This window comes from Eleginops maclovinus, chromosome 11 (genome assembly GCF_036324505.1).
Source record: "Eleginops maclovinus isolate JMC-PN-2008 ecotype Puerto Natales chromosome 11, JC_Emac_rtc_rv5, whole genome shotgun sequence".
NCBI lineage: Eukaryota > Metazoa > Chordata > Actinopteri > Perciformes > Eleginopidae > Eleginops > Eleginops maclovinus.
The window spans coordinates 19,794,147-19,805,380 of NC_086359.1; the positions used below are offsets into that span (position 1 = coordinate 19,794,147).

Here is an 11,234-nt window from a genome sequence, read left to right on the forward strand (position 1 = left end):
AGCAAACTATATCAAAACTCACCACAGTTAATAATCCGAGTTCTAACGCATGTATTTTCATTTAAACCTTACTTTATAACACGCTGTTTATGTGGAAGTCTATGAAGAACGTAATCACTTCAATTCATTTAAGCTTTCTGTGTTTCTTAATTCTCGGTTCAGGTAACACAGGGTGAGTAATTGATATACAAATGATGATTTTGTGGGTGAAGTCTTCTTTCAAAAACACAAGCTGAGAGAACTGTTGGCATTTATTTAGCAAAGATGTATTTTAGGCAGCAAAACATGACACAGACTCCCATCAAAAGGATGTTTTGACACGAGTCTGACAGCGTGTTCATGGCTGAGCAGGTTTGGCGAGCTTTGAAAAGGCCGGATGGTTTATCTTTGGCTCTCAGAGCTCTTTACTTGGCGGGACCTGCACCGCCATGTTCACTCAGACGTCCCTGATGCACCATCCACCCTGTTCCCTCCACTCCCACATCACTTTAGCCTTCTCCACCGCCTTTGAAGTGTGGCCATGCGTCCCTGAGACTATCACTTTTTTTGTTCCGCTGCTTTCTTCCTTTCGCCTCCTCCTCCCTCTGCTTTTTTGGCTCTTATAAAGCCCGGCTCTGCCCCTGAGGGTGAAATTGTCTCCCTTAATGGATGGCAATATGGAGCACTAACCTGATGCTAAAATGGGTCAGATAATGGTGATTGGATTCATCCCTGCTGCCTGTGAGTTAACTCGACGGTTACTCTATCCGGGGCATCTTGATGAATAACCAGCTAGTGGCCTGAAGAAGGGTGGTGGTGGGGGGGTGGGTTGAATGTCTCACAGAAGCCATGTCAGCCCCTCAGGCTCTCCCTGCTTTCTGCAACGCCTGCTCCCAACTGATTAGATAAGACGGTTGTGCGGCAGAGATCAGCACTTAGACAAGCTAACTGCTGCTCCCAAATATTATAGCAGACACACAGTCATCTTCAAACAGGATATTTAGGATGCTGAGACAGATTTAACAAAAAATAACGAGGCACTTGTTTGTTTGGAAGCCATACGCTTTATTTAACGCACATAAACATGAAAATATGTTGCTGTGTTCTTCCTCAAGGTCATCATGTCATTGAGTGAGAGCCGTATAACCCTTACCATTACTGAAACTCAGTAATGGTAACGGTTTGACGGCCCCCCCCTGCAGCAGTTAGGAGCCAGAGTGCGCTGATAGAGCCGGTGGGGGAATGAAACCCTGGATAGTACATCATCTATACTGTAGTGTCTCTTTAATAAACTTACAGTATAAGATGATATCCTGTCCGGGGCACAAGACATAACAGCTAGCAGAGAGATCCTGACGGGGAGGTCTGTAGGGCAAAGGGAGGGGATCATTAGTGAGGCACACAGTGAAGGTCAACCAATGGAAATGCTATTAAAAAAAATGTATTCAAATGCAAATTAAAATGCGTAATCCTTAATTACAAAGGCTGTTGCATAAATGTATTTTGTTTTATTTTTCGAACATAGAAAAGTGCAGGTAAATAAATAAGATAAAAAAGATTTACCTAAAAATATATACAAAAATGGTTTAAAAAAAGTAATATTTGTATTCATATTTAATTAATAAACCAACCAAAAATATCTCCTGTCTTAGCCAATTAAAAAGGCTTAAAAAAAACAACATCTTAAATCCTACACAAGCCTCCCTGTCACCTGCTGCAGGGGCCCGGGGCTCCGTGAGGCCCCATTGACCCCGTCTCTGTATCACTCACCTCCCATGCAGCATTCCATCCCTCACGTCCCTCTGGCACTTCGCTTCACGTGTTCATGTTTTATGGCTTCTGTGTGTCCCCGTCTGCAGCTCCTCACTGCTCTGCATGCCGGGCCCCGACACTTAAAGGCTCCTGGCTCATTAGCATATGGTGAGGAAATCTGGAGGGGGGGGGGGGAGAGGAGACACACAGCACAGGGGGACATTCTGTTATCTGGTCCTGACCTGACCGCCCACACCCTCATTACACCCGCAGAAAAATACCACAAGTCCCCATTTTATTTTTCACTAAATATACACTTGTATAAAAAATGAGGAGCAGGAATCATTCATTAATACCTTAATTTCATTTATTGATTTTATAGAAAACAGAGTTTACCATTTTCAATATCTACAGTCAAAAATAGTGTCCTTTATACCAGAGTTGGCTTTATACATGAAGAAATGTAACATTATATATGGTTTCCTTGAAACAATATATTTCTTATATTTTCTCAAATGTTTTTAAAGTTTAAACCCCGTCACAGAAAAACAAAAGTATTTTAAAAAATGCACATGATAATATGCAAATAAACAGTGTTATCCACTGCCGTTCCTTTATTATTATTTCAAAATACATATCATTTTTTCTTATGGCGATATTTCTTTGACTTTATTTATTCCATTGTTTTTGTATTATCACACATAGTTTACCCAAACATTTCTATATTTTAAAGTATAAAAATACAATAAGAGAAAAAATAACTTATAATAAAGGTAAGATAATTAAAGGGAAATGTTGCTATTAAAACTGTTAGATAAATAATATAAGTTAAAACCCTTTAAGACCTATGAAATAAATAAAACAATATAAATAATAAAGAATAAAAGACCATTTAAAAGCGGGGTGTCGCTAACAAAAAGCTCATTTAAAAAGATGCTGTTTAGAAATGTCCACTGAGTTGGCCTCTCTGACATTTCCTGGTAGGGTGTTCCACAGTTTGGGAGCGTAGTGGATAAACGGTTTCACCCATTTTATTTTGGGGGAATATGAAACCCTCTTTATTTATTTGTTGTCATACATGTACAGCACAGTAAAGCCCACACACAATTAAACCTCTACATTCCTCCTTGGAGGTTGGAGCAGTGGGCGGCTATTGTACATTTACATTCATCTCCAGATTCCCTGCACCTAATATGGATAGTCATACATGCCTTTATTTTTTTCAAATAACATCTTTACCATATTTAATGAGTTATTCCCTTTAATTAAAAGCACCCAGCAGTATGCAAGTTTCTCCACCGTGTATTTAAAGGCTTAGAGCTTTATCTCCCAGCGCGGTAACACATCTTTAGTCCTCTGAATCCCGTGGCCCTGGGATTTATACGTGATGGATTCATGCATTGGAATTTAATGCTGCGATGTGTCAGCTGATGTCGTGTTATCTGACTTATGAAACTCTTTTGCATGCACTCAGCTAGATTCCAAGATATGAAGAACTGAGATGTGTTTTTTATTAGATATGTCACAGGGAGGCCACACGTCAAATCCTCAGCATCAAATTATGACCGGGTGTAGTTTGTCTTTAATCCCTGACAGTTTGTCCCTTAAATAACAGACTGTCTCTGAGAAGAAATACGTCTTCAGGGGTTCTGCTCTCTGTGAAGTCATCTTTCACAATAAAACATATTGAATGTACAGTTATGAAAGAGGTCAAATAATGTCATATAAAAGATAACAAGAAAATAAACTTGATATTCTCTGACCAAAGAATACCCTTACACCTGAGCGTTTACACTTAAAGAGCATTTCAAATAAAGCGTAACCAAAATAAGAAAACTTAAATATAATACAGAACCACAACATCATGAATCAGAAGCAGATAAATAACACAACAAATCATATAATTGTCAGTTATTTCTTAGTGTTGGGTCAAATAAAGTGTAATAAATAAGCCACAGATATAGGAAACAACATTATGAATCAGAGACAGTCGTGTTTTTACTTTTTGAAATATGGGTAACATTTTGAATGCAGGACTTTTCCTAACACGGTATTCCTACTCTCGGAGCTTCTACTTTTACTCAAGCTAAAGATCTGAGTACTTCTCCCACCTCTGCCAAAATGTACTGAAATGTTTGTTTGACTGTAATAACACCTGCAGGATTGTCCCTCACTATATCGATTCCGCCTGTTACTGCACACCCCTAGTTATTGTATAAAGTCCATTTAAATTGTATAAGATGCATACAAAAAAAAGTCTGAAGGGGAGGGGAGGGTTTAAATGTATACTGTTCCCTCATTGCAAACCTTCAATACTTCCTGTAATTGCAATTATATATTATTGTACCTGGTGAAATGTTTTCAACTATATTCTTAGTAAAGACTTGCAAAAAAACCCTAACTTTTCATTCAGTCATGATCAGAAATGTAAGAATAAGGAAAAACAATACCATTGCATGTTGTCTATATACACATGTCTGTATTTCGTTCATGTAAAATTGCTTTTATATAAGTGAGTAACTGCTGTGTTTGTGGATGCTGTGTATTAACTGTTCTTGAGGACAGTCAGAGTTAGGCGGGACATGGCAGTTACCATGGTAACCCACTCCCTAGTTGGGGAGTAGGCCCTCCTGTAGGCGCAGATAAAGATGGAGGTGGGACTATCTGGGTGGTTTGACTCTTTATCTACTGCACACACGCTCCACACATTTCCACTGCAGCTCAGATAAGTGTTTCATTCTCAGCACATGTCAGGGCACAGAGGCAGGAAGCTGCTCTGATGCAACAGTTTAGTTCACAGATATCAAGTTTGATTCAACTGCAGCAGTTTGGTGAAGTTTTTCCTAAACAATCAAATCAAATCTTGATGCCATTACATCATGTGGTGTTCTCCATCCTCCATGTGTCCACCACGTTTCCAGCTGTGTCTGCCCTCACTGTTACATATGTTTTTATACAAAAGAAGACATACTTTATTAATCTCTTACAGGGAGGGGTGGCAGAGAAGAGAGGTTGCCAGGTACCCAGCGCCAGGGAGCAGTTTCGGGCTTACGTGCCTTGCTCAAGGGCACCTCGGCAGTGACCCAGGAGGTGAACTGGCACCTCTCCAGCTACCAGCTCACACTCTGTATTATTGTTATTATTCTTTTTCGGTCAAGTTGGGACGTCAGCCTTTTGGATCCAAGTACAATCGGCTACAGGCTGAGCCACTGCCGCCCACTGCCATGTACCTCCTTCCATAATAATACATCATAATGAATTAGCTGAATTATTTTCCATCATAACAATTTGAACCGGCAAAAGTAACTAACTAATGTTGTCCAGAGGTGGGAGAAGTACTCAGATTTTGTACTTAAGTAAAATTAGAAGTACCAGAGTGTAGGAATACTCTGTGACAAGTAAAAGTCCTGCACTCAAAATGCTACTCAAGTAAAAGTAGGGAAAAGTATTAATATCAAAGCATACTTAAAGTTCCAAAATTGAAAGTACTTATTATGCAGATTGTTTTTTTAAAGAAAATATTCTGTATGTTTTAATTATAATGATTGATCATTAAAGTGTTCTCAGAGCTGGTAAAGGTGCAGCTAGTTTGAATGGCTTTGTATACTGCAGGGTAGCTGCTGATTTTACTCCAGGTGAACTAACGTCTGATTTAAGGGCTGATTATATTTACCATCATTAATCCAAATCTGTGAAGTAATTAAAGGTCTTAAATAAATGTAGTGGAGAAAAAGTACACCATTTACCTCTGAATTGTAGTGGAGTAGAAGTACAAAGTAGCATGAAATGTAAAAACTTAAGTATGTCTACCTCATATATGTACTTAAGAATATAGTATACGTACTTAGTTGCTTTCCAACAGTGCATGTCAGAGGTATAAAACATATCGATTGTGTCTTATGTCTCTACCTGCGGGACTTTGCATGGAGTACTTTTTCCTATAATAGAGTATTTTTACATAATTGTACGGGTATTTTTATTCCATTCACCCTGAAAGATAGTGTGGCAGCCGGGTGTGGTTAGAGCGCCGGCTGCTGGGGTGAGGGGAGTGGCTCGGCAGGAGACCAGACAGCTGATCGGAATCAGGTAATCATTCAGTTAATATAAAGCATGTTGGTAACCTGGTTCTGGTCTGTCTTGCAGTAGGCTGGGTCCTGGGAAGCCGACACACACCGTCCTGGCCTTGCCCATCCTGGAAGTGCCGGGGAGCTGTCTTTTGTTTGCATGTTTCTTATGGAATAAACGCTATTATTTTTGCCCAACCCCGAACCCTTCCATCTCTTATCTTCAACCTGAGCGATCCTGCTCACAGATAGGTTGCCCTATCAAAAGTAAGAAGTGTCTGATAAAGGAAACATTTAGGCACCAGTGAACAACATGTGTCCAGACATGTGTTCATACAATAAAATGTTAATTAATTATTTAAAAATCATACAATGTGATTTTCTGGATTTTTGTTTTAGATTCCGTCTCTCAACAGTTGAAGTGTACCTATGATAAAAATTACAGACCTATACATGCTTTGTAAGTGGGAAAACCTGAATAATCGGCAGTGTATCAAATACTTGTTCTCCCCACTGTATATATGTACACACAACCAAAAATATTAAATACACAACCCTACAGACGAGCTTAAATACACAAATATATTTACAGGTATAAATAAAGGCACACAGGCGCGCGCACACACAGAAATGACCAACCACCTTGTCCTTAATCTCCATAAAAATTGATTAATTTTGTGAGTTTTTTCCGGACTACCTTGCCTTCTTTTATTTTATCTGTCTCCCGCCTATATGATTTAATCAAATTTTGCAGTACTACGCAGAAGCCATCTTTACCAGAACATGGACATGGTTAGCCTCAACACACATGTCAAACATGTGGCTGTGCAGCTGTGGGAAGAGATTCTTCTCAGAACAATCAGAAAGAACCTGGGTGACAATGGCTGCTGTTGTTCCTCTTCCCTGTGGGGGCTTTCCCTCATTGATTTTTAGAAGCTGCTGCATTTTTCTGTAGCTTGGCAAACTGCAGTGATGCCCGGTGATGGTTTCTGGAGGCCACCTCGGTCCTTCAAAGACACGACTCGATGCACCGAGTCATCTGAGGTCAGTGCTTGTGAGCAACGCATGCAAGTAACCTTCAGTTTTAACCTTTTAACAATGAAGCCTGTGATGTAAGCGATTGCTGCTTCTTTGTACTCAGACAGATTGTCAACATCTGGGTGTCATCCTCCGGCACAAGCACTTCCACCGGCTCCACATCCACCCTGCGTGCGATGTTCACAGCTGCAGGTATTGAGTCAAGGATTGTTGTGTTGTCACGAAGAAGACAGTTGCCTGTGCCCTTTTTCACCTGATGCCTTACAAGGAGGCGCTTGTATGCCCCTTGGAACTGCCTTACATTGGGGTTGTTGTAACCGCCACGTGCTGTAATTGCAGAGAAGAACAGCTCCAAGTGGTCCTGACTGAGTTTGTAGGTCAGAAAGTACCGGCATGGGGCAGCTGGCTGCTCTACAAGGTCTTCGTAGATGCCCATCCAACTTCTGCCACAAGCAATGAAACCATAGATGGGTGTCTTCTTCTGTGTGGCATGCGAACATAGAAGTTTTTTGTCTTTTCCTTTAAATTTGAGCCCAAGGAGAAGTGACTCAGCTTCTTCTAAAATACCCTTGGCACAGTGTTTAGTTGCTGGCTTGATGGGTGATTTTTGTCCTTTTCCACAAGGGTTGCAGCTGTTTAGGACGTCAAAGACCGCATCAATTGTGCGCAGAAACTGAACTGTGGCTGCACATCCACTGAATTGGGGATACTTTAGCTCCCGATTACAATACTCAAGGGCATCAGCCACACTGCTGCTGAAGAGTTGGGCTGCAAGATGGACCTTCATTTCCGATTTCGCCACTGAATGTGAGCCATTTTGAGTTTGTTGCCAAGACGCAAGCCTTCCTTCTCCTGAAGCTTGTGGAGCTCCTCAATGTACTGCCACCTTATTTGCTGGCCATCTTCTCTTACCAGAACCTCAACTGTTGAGAACACATTTCGAAGAAGCTTGAGCATGTGACATGGATCCAAGAGCACATGGACTTTTTGTAAGTGATCCTCAGGATGGAAAAAGTACGATCTCATGTCTATGATGTCCAAGTTGGCACCAAGCTCCCTGATCATTGCAAAGTTTTGGGAGGGTCCATCACATGTCAAGGAGACAACCCTAACTCCGATTGCATGAAGCCTAACAAGGCTCTCTCGGATTAAGTTTGCTTTCTCGGCTCCAGTCATGCTGTTGATAAGAAAGTAAGCAATGGGGATCTTCCAAGACTCATTGATTGCAACAACCATGAGGACCAATGCTTGTGTTGCCACATTTTCCAACTCACCAGCACCGATGTCAACATAGCCATGAATCTGGTCCCCACCAAAACTCAGTTTGCTTATGAATGTACATTTCATCCATCATCAATGAGCAAACTGTGTCTTTTCTTGCTTTCTTCTTCTCAGCAACATGACTTTTTAAAGCTATGAATGAAGCAGTAGTAAATCCAGGATCTGCAGAGATGCTACTGTACCATTTTCGTTTAGTCTGAGGATGAGGCCAAGCCAAGTGAAACTTCTCTCTGACATAGTCATAGGCCTTTGGAGAGTAGAAGTGCAGTGTAGTTGCAAATTGCTTGAAGTTTTCGGAAAACACTGACTTTGTTTGTAATCTTTGAAAAATCTCTCTGGGAACATCATCAAGACCGTCAAGAAGAGAGGCACATTCAGTTGAAATTAGAAGTTTCTTCTGAAGAACTTTTGTTACAAGTTTCAAGGAAGAAACTCTTGCCTTTAGTCTACTTGTCTGCTGGCTTTTTAACCTCAGCTTTTTACGAGCTGCAAATTGCTTTTCCTCAACTTCATCCGTTTTTCTTTGAAGTGTTCTTGAAGACTCAAGAACAACGTAGCAGTGATCACTCCCAGAACCGCTAGGCAGCTGTGATGACATGGTGTAAGAGTGACCTGATGCCGAGTCTGCCCGTTTTTCACACAGATTTTTTAGTTAACTGCTACTACCCAAACCAACATTGTCACACTCATTCACTGTCAGAGCAATGTTATCATGCACAACATCTTGAGCAACAAAGACCTGTTCAGGTGTGTCTTCCATCATCATGACATTGCTCTGATCGGCAACAAGACTGTTGGCACTACTCCCATTGTCTACATGTGCAACCTCCTCATTGCTAATTAGAACAGAACTAGCGCTGTCACTTACCTACTCATTGGTACTTACCAAGCCTTTTACTCTTGGCTGTTCGTTGCTCTTGGAGAAAGACCAAATGGTTGGCACAGCGGAGTTCTTCAGGCATGTCTTTCCCTAATAAAAGTAACAAGAATATATGAAAAAATATATATGAAATTATTGCAGAGTAAGTGGTTGTTATTCATAAGAGGATTGCATGTTTAAGTTCTGTAGATATTCAACTTTGTATTTTAATGTGGCATTTAACAGTGTACTTCCAAGACAATTGGAGTATGAAAGTTAAGTATGCAGTTAATCCATATTTCAATTATTGTTGCTATTATGACAATATTGAACGGTTCTCAAAGCTTACTGCCACTGTAGAATCATGCTATGTTCGGCTGTCTCACTTGGAGAATAACTTTTTGACAGACAGCATATGGGAATTTCTTTAGCTATTCTCACTGTATAAGGGTCTTTGCATTAAATGCTGTGAAATATGAAAGTTGGCAAACAAAATTGTTGTCATGTTGCTTGAATGGTAAAATTTGAATTTGGCCTTTTGCATCAAAGGAATACTTAACTTCACTGATGTGTCAGTAATTTCACCAGCGACAGCAAGCTGTGTCCTAATCAAGTATTAAGCAATATATTATGTTATTTATATGAATGTTTTAGGGTCAATACTTTACCAATGTAAACCAATAAGTTGCTTGATCCTTTGTAAGGTATGAAAAATAAATCGCTGTACCCTGGAGTCAGTGCTGAAGTGATGACACTCAAAGTGTTCACTGCACAGACGAGAAGACTTGTTAGGAGCCCAGTTCTGCCTCCTGATGTTGAGCATCCACTGGTCCAGCCTGTCTGGATCACCTAGAGTAAACCTTTACAAAAACAGATACGTAAAGTAATATATGTTAGGTTACATCCTTCAGACTTCTTAACAGGCAAACATTACAACTTAAATTACTTCAATGGTCAATGGGTCATAATCTTTTCTTAGCTTAAAAAAAAAGGACAAAAAGGTTGGACATCGCAGTCCTCCCATTATATCTGTCATGTGACAGTCAAATGCAGTCTTTCTATGCCATATTCATTTAAGTAACACACATCAACAATTAAAACAAGTACTTATATAGTCTGTCTTGGTAAACGTTAGCTACTTTGCACAATTGCTCCTGAAATGCATGCGTAACACTGTGTGAAACTTTTAACTGGTAATGTTGAAACAGTCTTTGTAATACTAATGCCTCTATATTAACGTTACCTACATGAATAAAAGAGACAATCAGCGAGAGGATTGTCTATTTATAGTTATTCTTAATGCTTGTCTTCGGTTCCAATTACGCCGCCACAGACAGACCTAGAGCTGGCTTGCAGCTCTGGCGGGAGGTGGAGAGCTCATGCTGTAGTAGTTTCTCCAGCGGCAAGTTGTCCGTGATAGCTCCCAGCAAAGACCGCGAGCTGAAGCTCTGGTCCTCTACTACCATCCATTACGTTTTTGACTTCGGTGTATGTCGGTTTAATAACCGTGGCTAACATATGCTCCCGTTTAGCATCGTGGGCGTCTTGCTTGAAGGCTAACCCACGGCTAATTAGCTAGCTAACGAGCTAATCTAACAAGTGAGCAGACGTTACTTTATACAGTTTATGGAGCAGACACACTGATAATTAGTGCTAACGGTGCTCAAATATAAATAAAATAATAATAAAATTCAACTTACCGAAAAAACTGGAGACCAGACTTCTTGGACGGTCTGTAAATACAATTAATCCCACAGCAAGCCATATTATGTCCGACAGGTCAAGTGCAGTGACTGTGAGCGGAGCTAGCAGAGCAGACAACTAGCGGCTAGCGCCCACTGACCACGCTTACCTGTCAATCAAAGCGACCACCCTCTTAATTATGCATAACTTTAAGCCTTAATATAATTCAAACGGGAGAGTTATATAGAAATTCCCCCTCCTCACAGTTGTCATGAATAGGGAAATTAGCTATAGAGACCAAAAGCAATTTTTGTACCATGCTGTACATGTTTATTTCTGCTGTAGAAATTGGCATTTTAACATTCACGAGTAGTGATTAACACTGCGTTAAAGTCTATGTAAATTGCTCTGTTTTGGAGACAGGCCACGGGGCCATTCGAGGAACTGCAGTTTTTGGCACTTCCGTATGTGTTTCACTGCTCAGCCCCGGACGTTGCCCCTTGGGTCAGACCCTGATGTTGGACGAGAGGGCCCGGCTCGCAATCTATAGTTATCTTTAACGACTCGTGGCTGAGTTG

The 11,234-nt window shown here is 40.6% G+C and overlaps 1 long non-coding RNA gene across 1 annotated transcript; it reads right to left on the reverse strand.

Annotated features, from left to right (window-relative positions):
- Positions 1-1,020: 1,020 nt before the first annotated feature.
- On the reverse strand, positions 1,021-1,912 carry LOC134872615 (uncharacterized). Its single transcript, XR_010166830.1, has 2 exons — positions 1,750-1,912; positions 1,021-1,344 (listed from the first exon to the last, which is right to left on the reverse strand). It is a non-coding gene; the product is annotated as an uncharacterized LOC134872615 (long non-coding RNA).
- Between the last annotated feature and the right edge of the window lie 9,322 nt (positions 1,913-11,234).